The sequence below is a fragment of the Tachyglossus aculeatus genome, chromosome 12 (assembly GCF_015852505.1).
Source record: "Tachyglossus aculeatus isolate mTacAcu1 chromosome 12, mTacAcu1.pri, whole genome shotgun sequence".
Taxonomy (NCBI): domain Eukaryota; kingdom Metazoa; phylum Chordata; class Mammalia; order Monotremata; family Tachyglossidae; genus Tachyglossus; species Tachyglossus aculeatus.
This window is the reverse complement of record NC_052077.1, coordinates 34,929,769-34,952,610: the sequence shown is the minus strand read 5'-3', so window position 1 is coordinate 34,952,610 and position 22,842 is coordinate 34,929,769.

The following is a 22,842-nucleotide window of genomic DNA, read 5'->3' as shown; positions in this document are numbered from 1 at the left end:
TGCTTCATCAGCTATGTGGCTTCAGGTTGATTTTCCGTTCCCCAGGCCACGACCATTTTTCTTTCTTGAATACTAATCAGTGTCAAGGTCTGGTTTTATCCTCTAGTTTGTGGTGATCTTTGAGTCCTTCATGATTAAACATTTTCTTGATTCGATAAATTTGAATGCCAAATATGGAAAAAAAATTGTCAACTAGAAATAGCCCAGAGCAAGAAGAGAATGAAGACATGACCCAAGCCAATGTGTGCTCGCGAAGTCTCTGTCACCAAGGTCTCTCATCACCAGAGGGGAAGGTCAAGAATGCTATCCTTTTGTAAGGTACCCATGGGGCTGGATTGTGACAGTCTCCAAATTGCAATATTCCTAGAAGGGATTCTGACAAAAATAATAAAGATGACTGCAGAAAATTATTGAAAGATCCCACCCAGGATGATAAGAAAAATAGTAACAAGAATAACAAAAACAACAGGCATTTAAGAGCTATGCGCCAAGCACTGTAATAAGGGCTCAGAAATCAATCAATTGTATTTGAGTTCTTACTATATGCAGAGTACTGTATTAAGCGCTTGAAAGAGTACTGCTTACATACACAAACACACTAAAATCTGATTGGAAACATGCCTCTCTGTCTAGGGGAAGCATTTAATTTCCATTTTGCAGGTGAGGAAACTGAAGCCTAAAGATGTCAAGGGACTTGTCTCAGGTCATAGTTATAGTGTACTCTCCCAAGCGTTAAGTTTGGTGCTTTGCACACATGAAGGGGTCACTAAATACGACTGAATGAACGAATGAAAGTGGTGGAGCCAGGATTAGAACTCAGCCTGAGTTCTTTCCATTAGGCCTCACTCCTTCCTGTGGATGGATTATTTTAGCTACATTGATGAGGACAGAGGGAGTCATTAAGGGCTTGTTATACATGAGAAATTATGTTAAATGCTAAGGAAAATGCACGTATATAAATACACAGGGGGCTCACAATCAGCTGGGGAGAACATAAAAAGGAAAGTGTGCAAACAATGGTGGCTATTAAATGCAAAATTGAAAAATTAAGGACATTACATGGAAAAATATATTTTGTTATTGTTGCGGTATTTTTTTAAGCACTTATGTCACAGGCACTATACTAAGCACTGGGGTAGATATAAATTAATCAGGTTGGACACAGTCCATGTCCCACATTGGTCTTATAGTCTTAATCCCCATTTTACAGATGAGGAAACTGGCAGCAATGTCAATTTACTAGGGCTTTGAAGTGAAGTGAAGTGACTTGCCCAAGGTCACACAACAGACAAGTGGATGAGCTGGGATTAGAACTCGGGTCCTTCTGACTTTCAGACCCATAGTCTATCCACTAGGCCATGTTGCCTGTCAAGAGGAAAGATCCTCACTGATGGCACAACTCCAGGGCAGAAGCCTTAGGCTTCCCAGTGTTCTCCCTGTTTCACGCTTCCAGGGATGAGCTCATCCAACAGGAAGCAGGACTGGTCCACCACCATCTGTGAGAAATTGCTGGCAAAACCCAACAACTTTCTCAGACAACTCCAAGCTCATTGAGGACAGGGAAAATGCCTACCAACTCTGTTATATTGTACTTAGCTTAGCCTATATTCATTCATTCATTCAATCGCATTTATTGAGCACTTACTGTGTGCAGAGCACTGTATTAAGCATTTGGGAAGTACAAGTTGGCAACATATAGAGATGGTCCCTACCCAACAGCGGGCTCACAGTCTAGAAGGGGGAGATTAACTACTCTATCTGTAGTTCATTCATTCATTCATTCAATCATATTTATTGAGCACTTACTGTGTGCAGAGCACTGTACTAAGCGCTTGGGAAGTACAAGTTGGCAACATATAGAGATGGTCCCTACCCAACAGCGGGCTCACCATCTAGAAGGGGGAGATTAACTACTGTATCTGTAGTTAATTACAGAGAGATATATATATATATATATATATATATATACACATATATATATATATACTATAGATAGATATAGATAGACAGATAGATATCTATCTGTCTATATCTATATATATGTGTATATATATGTGTGTGTGTGTGTACTGTGGGGCTGGGAGGGAGGATGGTTAAAGGGAGCAAGTAGAGGTGACATAGAAATGAGTAGAAGAGGAAAGGAGGGCTTAGTTATCGGAGGGCTTAATCAACGAAGGCCTTTTGGAGAAGATGAGCCATCAATAAGGCTCTGAAGAGTGGGGAAAGTAATTGTCTGTCAGATATGAAGAGGGAGAAAATTCCAGGCCAGAGACAGGACGGGGTAAGAGGTCAGTGGCAAGATAGAAGAGATACAAGTACAGTGAGAAGGTTAGCATTAGAAGAGATAAGTGTGAGGGCTGGGTTGGAGTTGGAGAGTAGTCAAGTGAAGTAGGAGGGGGCAACGTGATTGAATGCTTTAAAGCCAATAGTAAGGACTTTCTGTTTGATGTGGAGGTTGATGGGCAACCAGTGGACGTTCTGGAGGAATGGGGAAATGTGGCCTAAATGATTTTGTAGAAAAGTGATCCAGGCAGCAGAGTGAAGTATGGCCTGGAGTGGGGAGAGACAAGACACATGACTGCTTGCCCTTCTGCTGTGTACACGCTATGTCTAACTAAGCTGAACTGTCCTCACCTACATTTTTTGTGGGTCTGTAACTAAATAAGCTCCTCAGTGTAGGAACTAGTTCTGCTACTTTTCCAGTAAATAAATTCCTTACTACAGATTGGAGCAGTTACCCCTGTCACTACATTTGACAGTGACACTAGCATTGACCATGACAACAAGAGTAAGTAGATTCAGTCCCTGCAAAGTTCTGTACTAAGTGTTTGGATGAAGTACAGACAGGAAGTAATCAGTGTGTCTGATTGACCATGGCTAACAATCTAAAAATAAGGGGAGAAGAGTTGGTTTGGACACACAACTGTGGCCTAGTAAAAAGAGCTCAAGGACTGGACTTTAAATTGTTGTGTGACCTTGGGCCAGTCATTTTACCTTTTGGTGCCTCTGCTCAGCACAGTCCTGTGAGTCAGAAGGATATGGGTTCTAGTCCTGGCTCTGTGTGCTGTGTGACCTTGTGCAAGTCACTTAAATTCTCTGAGCCTCAGTTCCCTCATTTGTAAAATGGCAATTAAGACTGTGAGCCTTGTGTGGGACAGGGACCTTGTCTAACCTCCCCCTTCTAGACTGTGAGCCAGCTGTTGGGTAGGGACCATCTCTATATGTTGCCAACTTGTACTTCCCAAGCGCTTAGTACAGTGCTCTGCACACAGTAAGCACTCAATAAATATGAGTGAATGAATGAATGAACCTGATTATCTTGTATCTACCCCAGTGCTTAGAGCTGTGCCTGGCACTTAATAAGAGCTTAACAAATACCACAATTATTATTATTTGTAAATGGGGATTCATTACCTATTCTTCCTCCCTCAGACTGTGTCTGATTTCATTACTCTTCTAGACTGTGAGCCCACTGTTGGGTAGGGACCGTCTCTATATCTTGCCAGCTTGTACTTCCCAAGCGCTTAGTACAGTGCTCTGCACACAGTAAGCACTCAATAAATACGATTGAATGAATGAATTACTCAGTAAGAGCTTAGCTCTTATTATTATTACTTGGACTGTGAATCCAAGTGGAATAGGGACTGTGTCCAACCTGATAATCTTGTACCTACCCCAGAACTTAGTTTGGCACATATAGTAAGCACTTAACAAGTACAATTATAATGATAAACTTCTGAAAAGTAAAAGACTGAATAATGACATGAAAAGATCGAGATAAAAATAGATACCCTAGAAGCTACAGAATACTGTGCAGTTACCCATTGGATCTGGTGAAACCTACATCTGTCGAAATATCCAGATTGGTTACCTAGACCGACCCGTGTACTTGAATGATCCTTTAGCTCACTCTGATGTGGAGCTTTTCCTGGATTTGTATGGCTCAGCCTCCTAGGAAAAGATATTCTTAGAGGCTGTTACATAAGGGGTATAAAAGAAGCAGCCTGGAATGCAGTATGGATAGAGAACCGTGATGGATAGAGAACCAGCCTGGTAGTTGAAAGAACCTGAGTTCTAAATCTGGCTAAACCGCTTGCCTGCTGTGTGCCCTAGGATTAGTCACTTCACTTCTTTGTGCCTTGGGTACTTCAGCTGTAAAGTGGGAATTAAGACTGGGAGGCCCACATGAGACATGGAATGTGTCCAAACTGATTAGCTTGTATCTTCCGCAGTGCTCAGTGCAGTGCCTGGCACATAGTAAGCGCTTAAATGCCATTAAAACAAAACAAAACAGCAATCCCTGCACAAGTAGCTTGGGGACTCTACATTAGCACAAAATTACTCAATCTTCAAGTTGAAAAGACGATCCTAATCTCTTCTATAACATTTACTCAGAATCATCATTAAATGAATGAAAACAACGTTAGTTTAACTAGAAAAGAAATCTATCTACTAGAATTTTCCCATGAAATGGAATGTTATGGGTACTTAAAAGAAGCCTTAAATCCCCATTGTTATTAGTGGAATTATGGAAAAAATTAAAATCAGACAGAAATAAAAAGGCTCTACAGCCTAATCATTATGTGATACAGGGTGATTTAATTTCCCTGGGTCACCCTTGCCCAGAATTATGATGATAGGGTTCTACAGTCCTGGGAGTTATTAAAGCAATGGCAGTCTAGATTCTGCTTCAGTTCATCCGGACGCAAGATGATTCTTTTCAAATATTTACATTAATGCTTGTACTTTAAGAGAATAGTTGTTTTTTATTTGTTTTTTTCAGAACCACTCAGTCACAGCCCATTTCATTCCTCTTTCCATGACTTAAGTTTTTAAAATATTGTATTTATTGTTGTCAGGATTCTATAGTCTTAATTTGCAATAGAAAAATTATTTTTCAAAGAGATAATAATGATAATTGCATTGTTTTAAATGCTTACTATTTGCAAAGAGTTTTACTACACCCTGGGGTACATTAAAAGATAATCAGGTCAGATATTTATTATAACATTTCACATATAATTCATCTTTGGGAACATTAAGCAATGCAAATGCCAAATTGTCATTATTAGCTCATAATGGAACCCTAAATGTAAATGATCATTTAACTTTGTGTTGCTCTATAATATGATGATCCCTTTGAAGGCAAAATAATGAGAAATAATAATGATGATAATAACAATGATGGCATTTGTTAAGTGCTTACTATGTGCCAAGCACTGTTCTAATCACTGGGGTAGATACAAGGCAATCAGGTTGTCCCACATGGGGTTCACAGTCTTAATCCCTATTTTAGAGATGAGGCAATGAGGCCCAGAGAAGTGAAGTGACTTGCCCAAAGTCACACCCCTGACAAGTGGCAGAGCCAGGATTAGAACCCACAACTTCTGACTCCCAAGCCCAGGCTCTTTCCACTAAGCCACGCTGCTTCTCAATGTCAGAAGACCTGGGTTTTAGTGTCAGCTCTGCCCTTGTTCTGCTGTGAGACTTATGGCAAGTCACTTAACCTTTTTGGGCCTCAGTTTCCTCATCTTTCAAATGGAGTTAAGATAGATTGTGAGTTTCCGAACTGATAACCTTGCATGTACCACATTTCCTAGGACAGAGTAAGTGCTGAGTAAATTCCATCATTGTTGTTCAGGTTATCATCCTTTCTGGATTGTTTTGGAGAAAGGAATGCTCTAGTTAGTATGCATAATTTGGTACATCAATCTTTTTCCTCAAAAGCATAGTAAAGCAGTGTAACAAGTCCCAGAGTAGCTATGGAGGAGTGATTTATTTAGCATATTTTATTTCCAAAGCACTTTCACACTGTCAATTTTTCCCCCACATAACATCCCTGTGAGGTAGGCATTTTTCCCAATTTTATGGATAAGTAAAATGAACCCCAATGAAGCTATGCTACTTGGCCAAAGTACAGCAAACAGGGACTCAAATATAGGTCTGCCAACAGAGAAGCAGCACGGCCTGGAAGTCAGAAGGACCTGGTTTCTAATCCTGACTCCACCACTTGTTTCCTATGTGACCTTGGGCAAGTCACTTCACTTCTCTGTGCCTCAGTTACCTCGCCTGTCAAATGGGGATGAAGACCGTAAGCCCCACATGGTACATGGACTGTGTCCAACCTAATTACCTTGTGTCTCCTCCAGAGCTTAATACAGTGCTTGGCACACAGTAAGCACTTAACAGATACCATAGTAATAAAAAAAAGAAAAAAATCCCAGGTCTTAGGTATTTCACCTAAACTAACCTCCCTCACTATTTGTGCTGGCCATGCCCATCAGTCATTGCAATTAACCGAGCAACTGCCCAGTGAGAGTTAATCTTTAATTGGTCAAACTCATTGTAGACAGGGAATGTGCCTGCTTATTGTTATATTTTACTCTCCCAATCGCTTAGTACAGTGCTCTGCACATAGTAATCGCTCAATAACTACGATTGACTGACTGAAAGGGATCACTGTCCGTGACTGGCTTTCCAAGGTTATCTTACCCCTTCTAAAAGCCTGAATACAGTCAATACCATCATCTCCCAACCCATTAGCTAAAAATAATAACAGTGGCAAGTATTAAGTACTTACCATGTGCCAAGCAATGCACTAAACGCTGAGGTAGATACAAGAAGGTCAGATTAGATGCAATCCTTGTCCCACATTGGGCCCACAGCCTAAGCAGAGGGGAAAATAGAGGCCTGGAGAGGTTAAGCAACTTGCCCAAGGTCACACTACAGGCAAATGAGAGTCTCGGGATTAGACCAAAAGTCCCGAGTAGCAGGCCGATGTCCTTTCTATTAGGTCACTCTAGTATATTCCTGAATTTTCAATTTGGACCCACCCATAAACTACGCATTCTTTCCTATTCATTTTCTCCTTCTTACTTCCTCTAGCTCCAAACCAACTATGTCACTTGCATTTATTTCCTTAGAATTGCTCTCTCGGAAAAGGCACTAGCTAAAAATCCTATAATGTTTTCCCATATACAATATAAAAACTCTTCCCCTGGTAAATGTTCTCCAATGTTAGCAGAACCCCTATGTATTATGCTAATGTGAGCCACAAAAATGCTTAGGTCAGTACTGAAAGCGTCAAATAATGTGTCTCTCACACTTCCCCATACAATTTCTGCATAATGCTTTTCTGGGGAACTGCTATTTGAATGGTAAATGTAGAAAGAAGTTGATGAGCAAGTCTTTGCTTTAAAAGCTTGGGACTGGGCTGCTAGAATGAACCATTTTATAGCACAAAATAGGAACATTACACATTGCCTAAAGCCTTCAGTAATGAACATTCTTTATCCATTTAAATGCCAAGGAAACTCAGCCTATCATTCTCACAGCTACAGGGTAAATTAAGTCGATTTCCAAAATCTCTGAGAGATTTCTATTTTTGACCTGGCTTTCTGAAGTGATGTTATTTGGATTCCCAATGAGTCCCCTAAGCATTCACTTAAAGTTTCACACTTTCAGCAGCAGTTTCCTTCCTATACTAATTATAATAATAATAATGGCATTTATTAAGTGCTTACTACGTACAAACACTGTTCTAAGCACTGGGCACTGTTCTAAGCATTGGTTAAGCACTTACCATGTGCGAAGCACTGTACTAAACCCTGAAGGTGAAGTAATATAATCAGATCAGAGGCTCAATTCTATCTTAGTGCTTGGCACATTGAGGTTATAGTTGTAGGGTGGAGAATCAAGAATAGACATTTAATTTCCATTTTACAATTGAGAAAATTATACGTCCCCAAGGTCACACAGCAGACGACTGGCAGAGCCGGGATTAGAATCCAGTTTCTCTGACTCCCAGCCCAGGCTCCTTCCACTAGGTAAGCTGCTTCCTAGTGAATCACATTAGCAACTCAGACTGATATGAAATACCATTAACCAATCATATTTTTTTTTAACTGGGAGTAAGGAAAGCATTAACACAGGTGTTGGTAAACATAAAAAGTCTTACACTTCAAAATGCCTCTTCTTTTTCTAAATATAAAACATTTTTCTGCCCATTTACCTCATCTCCCTAGGGCCAAAGTGCTGGCCATGCCGATCAGTCAACATAACAGTAACATAAAACTTCATGTGTTTTAAAGAATTGAAAAAACTCAACAGACGCTTCAGCAAATTTAAGACTGGAGGAATACTAAAAATCTGAAATAAGAAGGCTTTTATTGTTCTTACATAAATATTGATCATGACAACAAAGGAGCAACAACAACATCCACATTAAGATGAGGACTTCCTAATGATTTACTAGGGTAGAATTATATTAAAAGAAGTCTGCTATCATCGGTCCCTTACTCTGTGAGCCCCAAGTGGGACAGGGACCGTGTCTATGTCAGTTATCTTTTATCAACCATGGTACTAAGCATGTTAAAATGCTTAACAAATACCTCAAAAATGATTAAATCACTCATATTTCAATGCTTACTGTTTGCAGAACACTATATTTAGGTCTTGGTAGAGCATGGTACAACTGAATTAGTAGACATGATCCTTGCCCACAAAGAGCTTACAGTCTAGAGGGGAGAAAAAGACAGATGAATTGCAGATAGGGGAAATGATGCATGTTATTAATGCATATTTACTGATTGCTTATTGTGTGCAGATGGATCACTGTACAAAGTGCTTAGAAGTGTATTATATAAAAAGAGTTCATTTATTCAATTGTATTTGAGCGCTTACTGTGTGCAGAGCACTGTACTAAGCTCTTGGGAAGTACAAGTTAGCAACATATGGAGATGGTCCCTACCCAACAACTGGCTCACAGTCTAGAAGACTGTCTAGAAGAAGTCTAGTAGACTAGAAGACATATCTTTCAGGGGCACAGGTATATTTCTTTGAGGGGCACACTTTCAGGGTCACATATCACTCAGAACTTGACAGAAAATTTGAAAAGAGGAATAAAGGGAAAATTGAGTCATATCAAAAAATTAATACTCTACTAGTAATTATAGATGTACATATACACTACCAGGAATATGCCCACAAGCACATTTTGCTTACCAGTCACATTTAGATATACAAAGATTGGAAAACATGTACTCACAAGCTACCATGTCAAGAAAAGTATTCAGCAAAACTCCCAGACTATATCTCAGCAAGAAGAGATAAGGCAAGAGTGCTTTTCCCTGAATTTAAAAATGGTCCAGCTGGCTGATTGGCTATAATTCCCAGGTGATTCTGGAAAATATAGGCCTCTAAGCTTCTAGGCAATGTAGTTCTCAAGAAGCAGGCTCTTCAAGAATGTTTCCTATTTCCTTTCCTGTGCCTTGATGTCATTTCTGCAACTTAATACGTTTAGGGGAAATGGTAAATGCTTAACAAGTATCACAATTATTACTGGGGCAAATTTCACTGATCACCTAGAAATGGAGGTTACCCTGGAAAGCAGGAGGGCGAGAATGCCATGACTGTTTCTGGAAAGGATTTATTAATTATTATGAGCCAGTAGCCTCGTGTTTCTGGGCCTGATGGTGAAGTCCATTGAAATTTGGCATGAGAAGCAGCATGGTCTAGTGGAAAGAGCAGAAGCCTGGAAATCAGAAGAACCTGGGTTCTAATCCCTAATCTGCCCTTTGTTTGCTGTGTGATTTGGGCAAACTACTTAACTTCTTTGTGCCTGAGAATTTCCTCAACTGTCAAATGGGGAATATCTATTCTCTCTCCTACTTAGACTGCAAAACCAATATGGGACAGGGACTGTGTCCAACCTGGTAACCTTGTATCTACCCCAGCACTTAGAATGCTGCATGACACACAGTAAACACTTAAATGCTTTAGTTCTTATTTTTTCACACGAAGCTGAAGTTATTTTTGATAAAAGTGTTCTTTGTGGTTTAGATTTTCTTGGGAAGTAATTCATAATTCATTTTTAATATTTGAATTGAAATTGTTCAACTGGGAAATGAAAGCGATCCAAGAATATGAAATGATGGCAGAGAAAACACCTATAAGGAAAGAGTTCAGTTTGAAAAACCAAAATATGGTAATCTATTTGCCACTATTACTTTGACCAAAAGCTGGGGGCCTTTTTCACTAATGCATAACAGTTCTGCATTAGAGAAGCAGCATGGCTCAGTGGAAAGAGCACAGACTTTGGAGTCAGAGGTCACGGGTTCAAATCCTGGCTCCGCCATTTGTCAGCTGCATGACTCTGGGCAAATCACTTCACTTCTCTGGGCCTCAGTTCTCTCATCTGTAAAATGGGGGTTAAGACTGTGAGCCCCCCGTGGGACAATTTGATCACCTTGTACCCTCCTGAATGCTTAGAACAGTGCTTTGCACATAGTAAGTGCTTAATAAATGCCACTATTATTATTATTATGGAAAATTGTAAGCTGAGCATTATAGCAAACTGCACACACTTTTATATGTGTTTGGCCAATAAGTTAAAGGATATCATATGCAAAAATTTATATTTTCTTAATGGAGACCCTTCAAGCCAAATGAGCCAAAGCCATCACCTCAAATTTGTGGAGGTATAAACCAATGATCAGCTTCTACATCTGTTTCTATCAGCCTCACTGTAATTCTAATTTAGAGAGCATTTCCAACTGTTTCATGTCTCATCAATGCTCCCAAGCCATAAGGTAGCATTTTGTGACTGTTGATGTGTTTGAAACGAAGTGGTTTGAATCCAACAGCATGTGGTTTTTCCCAGATCACTGAATAAAAATGAAGCTACATCTGTGTGACTTTAATGTAAGTGTGAAAATTGAAAATTATTTGGAAAATGATGTATCACTCGAGTAAAATTACTTAAACGTGAGATTCATAAGGCTGCAATAATAAGAGGATTTCAGGAAATATGCATATTGTAAACCTCTCCTAGGCAGATTTAACTAATCAGGACAAAGAGCCTTTAAATCTTAATTGCAACTTTCTAGGTGGTCATGTTTTGTCAATAGGAAATGATTAAAAGGATTCTTAATACACAAGCAAGTCATCTTGTGATTAGGAAATTACAATATTGAATCTCATAAATTCTCTAGGAACTCACTACATTACTATCACTTTGGGATTGTGAGAACATTGAACCCTGTGGGCAATTATTGTCATAATTGTTATGAAGAGTTAATCAAGCCCATGTGTGCAGGGCTGGGAGGGAGAAGAAGCTGCAGTTCTTGATTTGGATTTTTTTCTCTCCTACTGCAGTGCTTGGTTTGAGCTAAATTCCTATGGTGTTTTAAAAATATCACTTGAGAAGTTTGGAAAACTGGCCACTTCACTGCCCGGGATGGAGCATCAGGATTTCTTGGGTCTATCATGCTATGGGAGCAGGTTATTTGCAGTCTCATTTCTCTTTCCCAGTTTAATTCCTAAAGTAAGGAAGCGACAGCCATTGTCCATTTATATCACCCTCCTGACAACTAGGCATAGAGAGAACAAAGTAGTAAAAGGAAATTTTTAAAATACTGAAACCTAGAGTTTCAGCAATGGGACAAAGAAGAATTTGAGTGTGTACTTACTATTTATAAAAAATGTTATCCCAGACAAAACCCCACCTACAGTCTTCAGAAAGCTGGTGAACAGTAAATACATGTGCTTTTACCTAGAAATTCTGAAAAACATTTTGTCATTTTAATTGGAGTTTGTGTTTAAAACAACATCCTCTAAGTATTTCTATAGGTGCATGTTCATAGGTTTAAAGAGATTCACAATCTGATGAGAAAAATATCAGATAAAGCCTCTTGAAATAAACTTCTATGCTACTGATGGTTCTCTTGTACAAGTGTTTGTGAGTTGTGAATGAAGGAATCAGTGATCATCTTCTTCAAAAGACAGGTCATTTTAATGAGGGGTTTTTTTTCTTCTGGGAATGAGCTGTAAATAACCAGCAGCATTCCCACAACCAGGAGGTAGAATGGAACACGAATTATTTATACTGTCTTGAATAGATTTAGATTCCAGCCAACCTTCTGTGAGTTTTTCAGTCCAGGTGCAATTTCAATAATTCAGCTGTCATCAGAGAGGAATGAGAAGTCTTCTTGGGAAAACATCAAAGCAGACCAAATTACAGTGATCGGGAATATTAAATGCAAGGACAAAACAAAGTTACTGTTAAGTATTTACATTAAGTCTCTCGAGATTGCTATGCTGGAAGCTGAAAAGAAAGTGGATCTGTTTTATTTTTGTTCTACGGGGAAATAGGTTCTTGCATTTGTGTTTACACAAGACCTTAAAAGCATTCAATTTAGTTCAGTTCCTAGGACGAAAAAGGAGAAAGGCTTAGGACTTCTATGATGCTCTAACAAAATCAGGTTAGAGTTGTTGTAGAGTTACCCGTTGTTGGGTAGGGACTGTCTCTATATGTTGCTGATTTGTACTTCCCAAGCGCTTAGCACAGTGCTCTGCACACAGTAAGCACTCACTAACTACGACTGAATGAATTTTTAAAAGACAACTGGTTTTGATCAGTCTTCAGCCAGTGAAAAAAGGATATAGGTGCTGCACTTGAAAACCAAAGACTAAGTCTTATGGCCACCGAGAGGGCAGTCATCCATCTCTACACTCCCTTGTTTTTGCTATACTGTAACTGATTGTGGATAATTCAGTTTTAACAGCATAGAGAAAGGAGATTAAAATTATTCACTATCAAGTCTTGGTCTTGAGTTAAACTAAGCTATTATTAGGTATCAACAAACTCCCAATCACATTAGTAGTAATAAATCCAATTCCCATTTCATGAGCACAGAAAAAGCACCTAAGGAAACAAGTGTTGCCTAGTGGATAGAGCACGGGCCTGGGAGTAAAAATATGGGTTCTAATCCCAGCTCTGCCACTCATCTGCTAGGTGGCCCTGGGCAAGTCACTTAACATCTTTGTGCAACAGTTACCTCATCTGTAAATTGGGGATTGAGGCTGTGAACCCCATGTGGGACAGGAACTCTCCAACCTGATTAGATTGTACTACTCCAGTGATTAGAACAGTGCCTGGCAAACAGTAAGCACTTAAATACCTCTATTATAATTATTATTCCTTCTACCTCTTCCCTTATTCTAGTTGAAGAAGGACAGAAAACTGGAGAACTTCAGCCACCCTGCTACTCTACTTGCCATAGAGAAGACAAGCATGTGCTTGCCTCTTTCTCTCACAATCACCTTAAGCCAAGTTCAAATGGTTCCCATATATACTAAATATGTCATTCTGTCCGTATACCTGGGGAAAGAAGGGCCCTCTCAGGTAACAAGGCATAACAAGACAGAATGTTTTCTGTCTATGACTGTCTATGGTTTGGGCCCCCGATTATAATGAGCATACTGTTGGGGTTTTTTTGGTATTTCCAAACCAGCTATATATCATTTGCTTGTAGATGCCCTTTTACCAGGTGAAGCATTTTAACAGCTATTGGTTTTACAAATGAGGGACAATTAAACAGATTTGCCTGCCTTAACTTGATTCATCTACAATATTCCTGGAATAAACAGTTTGAAATGAAGTGGGATTTTGAATTATCCAGTCAATCTGGGCAATATAGATCACTAATCTCATTCATTTTGTCTTATTCACTTCAAGAAAGACATTTTCACGGCAAATCCACTCATTATTAAACTGGGATCCGAGTAACTTATTTAATGTTCCATGCAGTTCAAGCAACCTGAGGTCCGAAAAAGTGGAACTAGCTGCTTGCAGTGCTTGAATCCACCAAATGTTTGTGATTTGTACTTTTGGAGATATCCAGACTGATCCTTGTGCTACTCAACTCTACATTGCTGTTAGCAAACCAAAAATGAAACGTTTGGGAATTTGGGAGGGAAAACTCAAATTTAGCCAAAGTTTCTACGTTCTCAGTTCTTCAGGTTGTCAGTTATTTAGATCAATATGATGTTGTTTCTTTTTTTTCCGGCATTTTCTGGATAATTGCTTTACAGTTTTGCTTTGTCAGTGGAGACAATTTGGCATAAAGAGCAATTAAAATGATTTTTTTTTGTATTTTCAAGATCAGACTGTCCAAGGTTTCTGAGGACTAAAGTTTAAATCAAAATCCACACCAGGCCTTCTGGGACTTTCAAAACTGAAGGATATTTTAGTTGGGTTAATGTCAATATCTGGGGCTTTCATATTGTTTCAATATGGCATTTGATAATGACAGCATAGCACTGTGAGCACAGTGAGGTCAAAACTGTGGGTTTCTCAATGGCCTTTACAGTCACAAATAGACCAATTATTGTCTTATCATCAGAGACATCTTCTCTGAGGGTGGAGGATGACTGTATAAGATTGATTTTTTTTTTCCAGGAGGAAGAAGCGGTCCATAAACATCTGCCTAGATGATCAAGTCACTTTACAAGGGATGGGGTAATTTGTATCTGTTTCCCCTCTCCCATGACTGCTCCTCCACTGACCGTAAGAGCCTCAAGGGCAGGGATTGTATCCAATGCTTAGCACAGTGCTCTGCACAGATTAAGATCAGTAAATACCATTCACTGATTGACAGATGATCCACTGTCTAGGTCAAGGACCCCAAAAGATAACCTTGCCACACTAGGCCTTTGGTTTAACCAATCCCGCAGCACTGAAATGTTGCATTTTGAAAAGCCCTGAGGAACTTGTATTATGCCTGTAATTTGAGCTATGATGACATTGTTGCCAAACAGCTTACTCCACATGACAAATTCATTCACAAATCCAACAAATCACCTTGAAAATTCTGTTTCTTGTTTCATTTAATTTTAAAGATTTGTGTGGCTCATTTTAATTAAGAAGAAAATTTGGATTTTCTTATTCCCTTTCTTTCTAGGAGACTGGTTCCTTGTCACAGAATTCAGAAAGTGTTTGGACTTTAAAGGCTGAACCGTATCAGGAATACATATATTTATAAGCCATTGTTATATCTTTGAAAGTTTCAGGGAAGACTACCTCTTTTCTTATTTAGAATGGAATTGATTTTACTTTTCATTTCTTGAAAGCAAATGAAAATGCCAAAAGTTGTTCTTCCTGGAATTACATAAGTGACTAAAAATTAGTATTTCCTTATCATTCTTTTTTTAGTTAATAAGACTCCTCCTTTACTAAATTTCCTAAAATTCAGGCTAAGATTATCTTATAAAATTTCTTATAAAATTCTTATTCTATGTTACTAAATGATGTCCCCCACCAGTCCTCCTAGAGCATGGAGGTTCTGCTCCCTCAAAAACACTGCATTGAGGAAAACCTACACTGTAGTTCTCTGACAGACCCGCTTCTTTCTACACTAAGTGGTCTTCTTTGAAACACTGACCTTGTGTCAGGAACTCTCTTCCCCTTCATATCAAACAACCCACCTTACCCCCCCATATTCAAAAACCATATCTCCCCCAAGATGCCTTCCCTGATTAAGCCCTTATTTCTCCTACCTGCCCTCCCCTCTGTTGTTGACTATGCATTTGGTTGTATTAATAATAATTATAATAATATTGATGGTATTTGTTAAGCACTTACTATGTGCAAAGCACTGTTCGAAGCACTTGGGGGATGCAAAATAATCAGGTTGTCCCACGTGGGGCTCAGTCTTAATACCCATTTTACAGATGAGGTAACTGAGGCCCAGAGAAGTTAAATAGCTTGTCCAAGGTCACACAGCTGACAAGTGGCAGAGCCGGAATTCAAACCCAAGATCTCTGACTCCTAAGCCCGTGCTCTTTCCACTGAGCCATGCTGCTTCTCTATTACCCTTAAGCACTTTGAATACTCACCTCAGCCCAATAGCACTTGTATACCTATCCCTATAGTAATTCGCTTCTCTGTAGTTGATTTTAATGTCTGACTTCTCCCGTAGACCATAATCTCCTTCCCACTCTGTGGCATCCTGAATCCAAACCTCCTCATGTTGTTGGACAAACACTCCCTAGTTCCTGACACATTCTAGCCAAAGCCAGTTATGAAATATGCTCAGTGGATGAACCTGGGGTGTTCCAAAGAGGCAATTTTCAGCACTGTGCCCAAACCTCCTCCTAATATGCCACTGGGATTTGTGAAAAGGAGGAGGGAAACTACTACATATGATTTCTATATGATTTCTAAATGGGGGCAGCATGGTGGACTGTTGGATGTGAAGGGAGAGAGAGTTCCAAAGTCAGTGTTTCATTTAAAACCCCCTCACCAGGCTCAGAGGGAGGCTCAGCCGGCTGGCAAGAACCCCCGGTTCATACCAACCGGGACCATCCTGGGCCCGGGAAGGCTCAGTGACACATGGTAGAAGTCAAACGACACCTCTGATCACCAAGGTTACTGTGAGAAGTTTTTTACTCAGTTTTACCAACATGCAAGGGAGTGACACATCCACACACTCACTCACTCCAAGGGGCCTATACCAGTCTGTGGTCAAAGGAGCTTGGATGCTTCCTCTGCTGCTTTTAAGTGCTGCTTTCCTGCCGCTTGTGCCCCCTCACAATGCAAAATGACTGCCTTAGCCATCTCAACTGTGGGACTATGTGGAACTGATTGGTCCAAGCCCATTACCGGGTAGAACAAGAAGAGAAAGCCCCACCTCCCTCTATGCTTCACTTCCACAGGCCAGCAATTTATTCATTCAGTCAGTCATATTTATTGAGTCCTTACTGTGTGCAGAGCACTGTACTAAGCACATCAGAAGTACAAATCAGCAACATAATGAGATGGTCCCTATGCAACAATGGACTCACAGACTAGAAGGGGGAGACAGACAAAAAAAAAAAAACAAGTAGAAAGGTGTCAGAGTAAATAAAATTATAGGTATATACACATCATTAATAAAATAGAGTACTAAATATGTACAAATATAAACAAGTGTTGTAGGGAGGGGAAGGGGAAGGGCAGAGGGAGGGAAGGGAGGATGGGGGGAGGAGGAGGAGGAGAGGAAAAAGGGGGGGCTCAGTCTGGGAAGGCTTCCTGGTGGAGGTGAGCTCTCAGTAGGGCTCTGAAGAGAGGAAGAGAGCTAGTTTGGCAGATGTGTGGAGGGAGGGCATTCCAGGCCAAGGGGAGGATGCGGGCCTGGGGTCGAAGACGGGTCAGGCGAGAATGAGGCCCAGTGAGGAGGTTAGCAGCAGCAGAGGAGCAGAATGTGAGGCCTGGGCTGTAGAAGGAGAGAAGGGATGTGAAGTAGGAGAGGGCAAGGTGATGGAGAGACTTGAAGCCAAGAGTGAGGAGTTTTTGCTTGATTCGAAGGTTGATAGGCAACTACTGGAGCTTTTTGAGGATGGGAGTGTCATGCCCAGGCATTTGTGTACAAAGATAGTCAGGGTAGAAGAGTGAAGTATAGACTGAAGTGGGTAGAGACAGGAGAATGGGAGATCAGAAAGGAGGCCAATGCAGTAATCCGGTTGGGAATAGGATGAGAGATTGAACCAGCAAGGTAGTGGTTTGGATGGAGAGGAAAGGGTGGATATTGGTGATGTTGTGGAGTTGAGACCGGCAGGTTTTGGAGACAGATTAGATGTGTGGGGTGAATGAAAGAGCAGAGTCTAGGATGACACCAAGGTTGTGGACTTGTGAGATGGGAAGGAAGGTAGTGTCGTCTACAGTGACGGGAAAGTCCAGGGGAGGACAGAGTTTGGGAGGGAAGATAAGGAACTCAGTCTTGGATATGCTGAGTTTAAGATGGTGCACAGACATCCAGATGGAGATGTCCTGAAGGCAGGAGGAGATACGAGCCTAGATGGAGGGGCAAAGAAGAGGGTTGGAGATGGAGATTTGGGTGTCATCAGCGTAGAGATGCTAGTTGTAGCCATGGGAGCGAATGAGTTCACCAAGGGAGTGAGTATAGATGGAGAACAGAAGGGGACCGAGAACTGACCCTTAAGGAACCCCTACAGTAAGGGGATGGGAGGGGGAAGAGGAGCCCACGAAGGAGACTGACCTTAGGTAGAGGTCATCAGTGATTTCAGAAAATCTCTTCCTTATTGTTGTTCATGGAATTACAGTCGGTCCCTAATAAGGCAGCTTGTTGTGGGCTCACCACATGGTCAGTGAATTAATTAATGATGGCATTTGTTAAGCATTTACTATGGGCAAAGCACTGTTCTAAGCACTGGGGGGATGCAAGGTGATCATGTTGTCCCACGCAGGGCTCACAGTCTTAATCCCCATTTTACAGATGAGGGAACTGAGGCTCAGAGAAGTTAAGTGACTTGCCCAAGGTCACACAGCAGACATGTGGTGGGGCCGGGATGCGAACAGGCAGGAAGCATCAAAAAGGAGAAGTCAGCCAGGAGAATCAGTTACCTCATCTGTAAAATGGGGATGAAGACCGTGAGACCAGTGCAAAACAGGGAATGTGTCCAACTTGATTAGCTTGTATCTACCCCAGTGCTTAGTACTTGCCTGACACTTAGTAAGCACTTAGAAAACACACACAAAAAAAATGGCACACAAGAGGCCAAAGACATCACTTTTTAATCTAGAGAAAAATATACCAGTAATGTAATCACAACCAGTTAACTTTGGAAATAAATGCATGCACCTGAGAATCTAAATAATTTCCAGTCCAAGATTTTATTCCCCTCTGTCTGCTGCTGAAGAAAAATGGATTGTGTCAAAATTTGATATAATAAATGACTGGACAGTCTCCATCAGGTATCTAGAGCTCTAAATGAGCACATTAATTGAATAATGACAGTTTGATGGAATATTCATTATGCTGTGTCACAGCTGTTTATCTACAGCATGAATAGTGGGGAGATTCTTGCTAATATTTCAGATACCAGAGGCTGCCAATAGAGCAGTTTAAGCCCATGGATGAAGAATAATGTTGTTTTTCATAACGAAAGAAAACAGTGTATTATACATGCATTCAGTTGAGGCTAAAGAGGATGACCAAATCTGAATTGAACATCTTTCCTGGATACACCAAAATATAAATCTCAGCAATATAATTATTGCCATTGATTTGACTCAATTCTAGTCAGTTAAATTTTCCTGACACCTGAAGAGCCAACTGTTGATTTTCCCAAGCTCAGCCATTGTAGCAACTTGTCGAAATCAGGGATAGGGTTAAAATTCAGATGAAGGGTATTATTGTTATTTTGGTACTTGGTCAATGCTATGTGTCAAGCACTATTCTAAGATCTGGGATAGATACAAATAGTGTGGCTAAGTGGAAAGAGAATGGGCTTTGGAGTCAGAGGTCATGGGTTCAAATTCCGGCTCTGCCAATTGTCAGCTGTGTGACTTTGGGCAAGTCACGTAACTTCTCTGGGCCTCAGTTCCCTCATCTATAAAATGGGATTAAGACTGTGAGCCCCACTTGGGACAACCTGATCATCTTGTAACCTCCCCAGCGCTTAGAACAGTGCTTTACACATAGTAAGCACTTAATTAATGCCATTATTATTATTATTAAATCATTCAGGTTGAAGAGAGTCCCTGTCCCACATGGGTCTCACACTGTCACTCCCCATTGTACAGATGAGGTAACTGAATCCCAGAGAAGTGAAGTGACTTAGCCAAGGTCACACAGCAGACATGTGGCAGAGCCGGGATTAGAGCACAGGTTCATTCATTCATTCATTCAATCGTATTTATTGAGCACTTACTGTGTGCAGAGCACTGTACTAAGCGCTTGGGAAGTACAAGTTGGTCCTTCCTACTCCCAGGCCTGTGTTCTATCCATTAGGCCATGCTGCTCTTAGACCTGCAGCTATGAGATGGGTAGAGATATAGTTAGGAGAGTGAAGGTCTGTTTGTGGAAGAGCAAAGAAGCAGTGTGGCTCAGTGGAAAGAGCAAGGGCTTGGGAGTCGGAGGTCATGGGTTCAAATCCCAGCTCTGCCAATTGTCAGCTGTGTGACTTTGGGCAAGTCACTTAGCTTCTCTGTGCCTCAGTTCCCTCATCTGTAAAATGGGGATTAAGTCTGTGAGCCCCACGTGAGACAACCTGATCACCTTGTATCCCCCTTCAGCGCTTAGAACAGTGCTTGGCAAATAGTAAGTGCTTAACAAATACCATTATTATTATTAAAGAAGTGCTGGATGTTGTGGGGGTGGGGTGGTGGGGCAGGGGCTCCTTGTTGCCTCAGACCACCCCCACCACCAGGGACCAGGTGACAGGGGTCATGTGTTTGAATCTCGCTGCTCATCACCCCTGACTGTGTGCTCTGTCTGCCAAGGCCCTAAATGCAGAGGAGGGAGAAGGTGAGAGGATAGGAAAGGCACAGGTAGGTGTGGGTATATTTGTCTTTATTCTCACAAGCTCATCTTGGCTGTCCTCTCATTTCTCTGGTTGTTCCCTCTTAGTCTCTTTCAGTGGCTCCTCCTCTGCATCCCATTCCCTAACTATAGGAGTCCTTCAAGGTTCAGTTCTGGGTCCCCTGATGTTCTCCATCTACTTCCACTCCTTTGGAGAACTTATTTGTTCTCATGGCTTCAACTTCTATTTCTATGTGGTTGATTCACACCGCTGACCTCCCGCCCACATCCTGCCTCTGGCCTGGAATGCCCTCCCTCCCCAGCTCTGGCAGAAAATTGCTCTTTCTACCTTCAAAGCCTTATTGAAAGTACTTCTCCTCCAAAAGGCCTTTTCTAAGCCCTCATTTCCTTTTCTCCCTCTCCCTTCTGCATCACCCTGACTTTCTCCCTTTATTTACAACCCCTTCCGAGCCCTACAGTATTTAGGTCATTATCTGTAATTCGTTTATTTAGATTAATGTCTGTCGCATCATCATCAATCGTATTTATTGAGCGCTTACTGTGTGCAGAGCACTGTACTAAGCGCTTGGGAAGTACAAGTTGGCAACATATAGAGACAGTCCCTACCCAACAGTGGGCTCACAGTCTGGAAGGGGGAGACAGAGAACAAAACCAAACATATTAACAAAATAAAATAATTAGAATAGATATGTACAAGTAAAATAAATAAATAAATAGAGTAATAACTATGTATAAACATATATACATATATACAGGTCTCTAGACTATAAGCTCGCTGTCAGCAGAGAATGTTTCTGTTATACTGTTGTGTAGTATTCTCCCACATGCTTAGTACAGTGCTCTGAACACAGTAAGCACTCAATAAATACAATTGATAGATTGTTTGATTCACACATCTACCTCTCCAGCCCTGACCTCTCTCTTACACAAACTCACACTATCTTCCACCTGCATTTATCTTTTCCGAACTTCAGTTTCCACATCTGTAAATTGAGAATTCAATACCTCGTCCCCTTCCTACTTAGATAGTGAGCCCTATATGGGACTGGGGCTGTGTGTGATTTCATCATTTATTTCATTTATTATTGTTTCGTTATAGAAGCAGCGTGGCTTAGTGGAAAGAGCCCAGGCTTGGGAGACAGAGGTTGTGGGTTCTAATCCTAGCTCCGCCACTTATCAGCTGTGTGACTTTGGGCAAGTAATTTAACTTCTCTGGACCTCAGTTACCTCATCTGTAAAATGGCGATTAAGACTGTGAGCCCCACTTGGGACAACCCGATTACCTTGTATCTACTTAGACGAGTGCTTGGCACATAGTAAGCACTTAACACATAACATCATCATCATCATCATCATGCATCTTACCCCAGTGCTTAGTACAGTCCTCCACATACAGTTAGCACTCAGTAAATACGACTGATTGATTACAATAGAAGTAAAAAACAAAGCTTTGGTCTGTGAGAATCTTCAAATCTCTTGGCAGGAAACACACCAACATAAATTGCATTACTAGCACTAAGGACAAGAGAATAAACAGTTACAAGGTATGAAACAGATGAAGAAATTAATATAGAGAGTATGCAAGTCAATAAATTTACAAATTCCAAGGATGGCTATTGAGATATCAGTGCCTAGGCAGTGGTAATTAGTCAGAGAAAGCTTGAAGAAGGGGTTTTCAGGGGGACTTTGAAGGTAGGAAGAGCTGTGTTTTGGTGGATAAGAGGCAGGAGGGAGTTTTAGGAGAGAAGAGAAGGTTGTGAGCAATGGATCAGATACAGTAAGATTAGCTTGGAGACCATAAATTGAGGTAGCTGAACTATAGAATATGAAGCTTGGAGACACATAAGGTGGAGATTGATCTGTCATATTTATTGAGTGCTCACTGTACTAAGCACGAGGGAGAGCACAATAACATAATTGGTAATGTTCCCTATCCACAAGAGCTTAAAGTCTAGAGGGGGAGACATACATTAATACAAATAAATACATTATGGATATGTACATAAGTGCTATGGGGAAAATAAAGGGTAAATCTAAATGCAAGGGTGACGCAGAAGGGGGCTCAGAGAAGTGGAATTGAGGGCTTAATCTGGGAAGGTTTCTTGAAAGAGACGTACTTTTAATACAGCTTTGAAGGTGGGGAGAGTGGCCATCTGTTGGATCTGAAGGGGAAGAGAGTTCCAGGCCAGAGAAGCAGCACAGAGCCAAGAGGTTGGCAGTGAGCTGGATGAGTACAAAGTACGGCGAGTAGGTTGGCATTTAAAGAACAAAGTGAGCATACTGAAGTGATGTGCCCAGAAGAAAATAATAAAGGCAGATCATATTCATCCAGATTCATCAATGAAACTTTGATTTTTTTTCTAGCCTGCTTTAAATAATATTACTCCTTAGGAGATTATTTTTCAGCTGGACTAGTAACCCAATATTTCTTACTTGTTCTATATTCATTTCAGTGCCCAAATTTCAACAAATTTTTCCGGGCAGCCATCTGCTATAGAAATAATTTTCTCATGAGTTGTAGTTTTGTTCTTAATGTATCCTAAAGTGAGGCCCAAGGAGGTTAAAATATGTGTTGTTGCCTTATGCTGTCGAATAGTGTCCGACCCATGACGACGCCATGGAGACATCTCTACCAGAATGCCCCACCTCCATCTGCAATCATTCTGGTAGTGGTTCCACAGGGTTTTCTTGGTAAAAATAAGGAAGTGGTTTACCACTGCCTCCTTCCATGCAGTAAAGT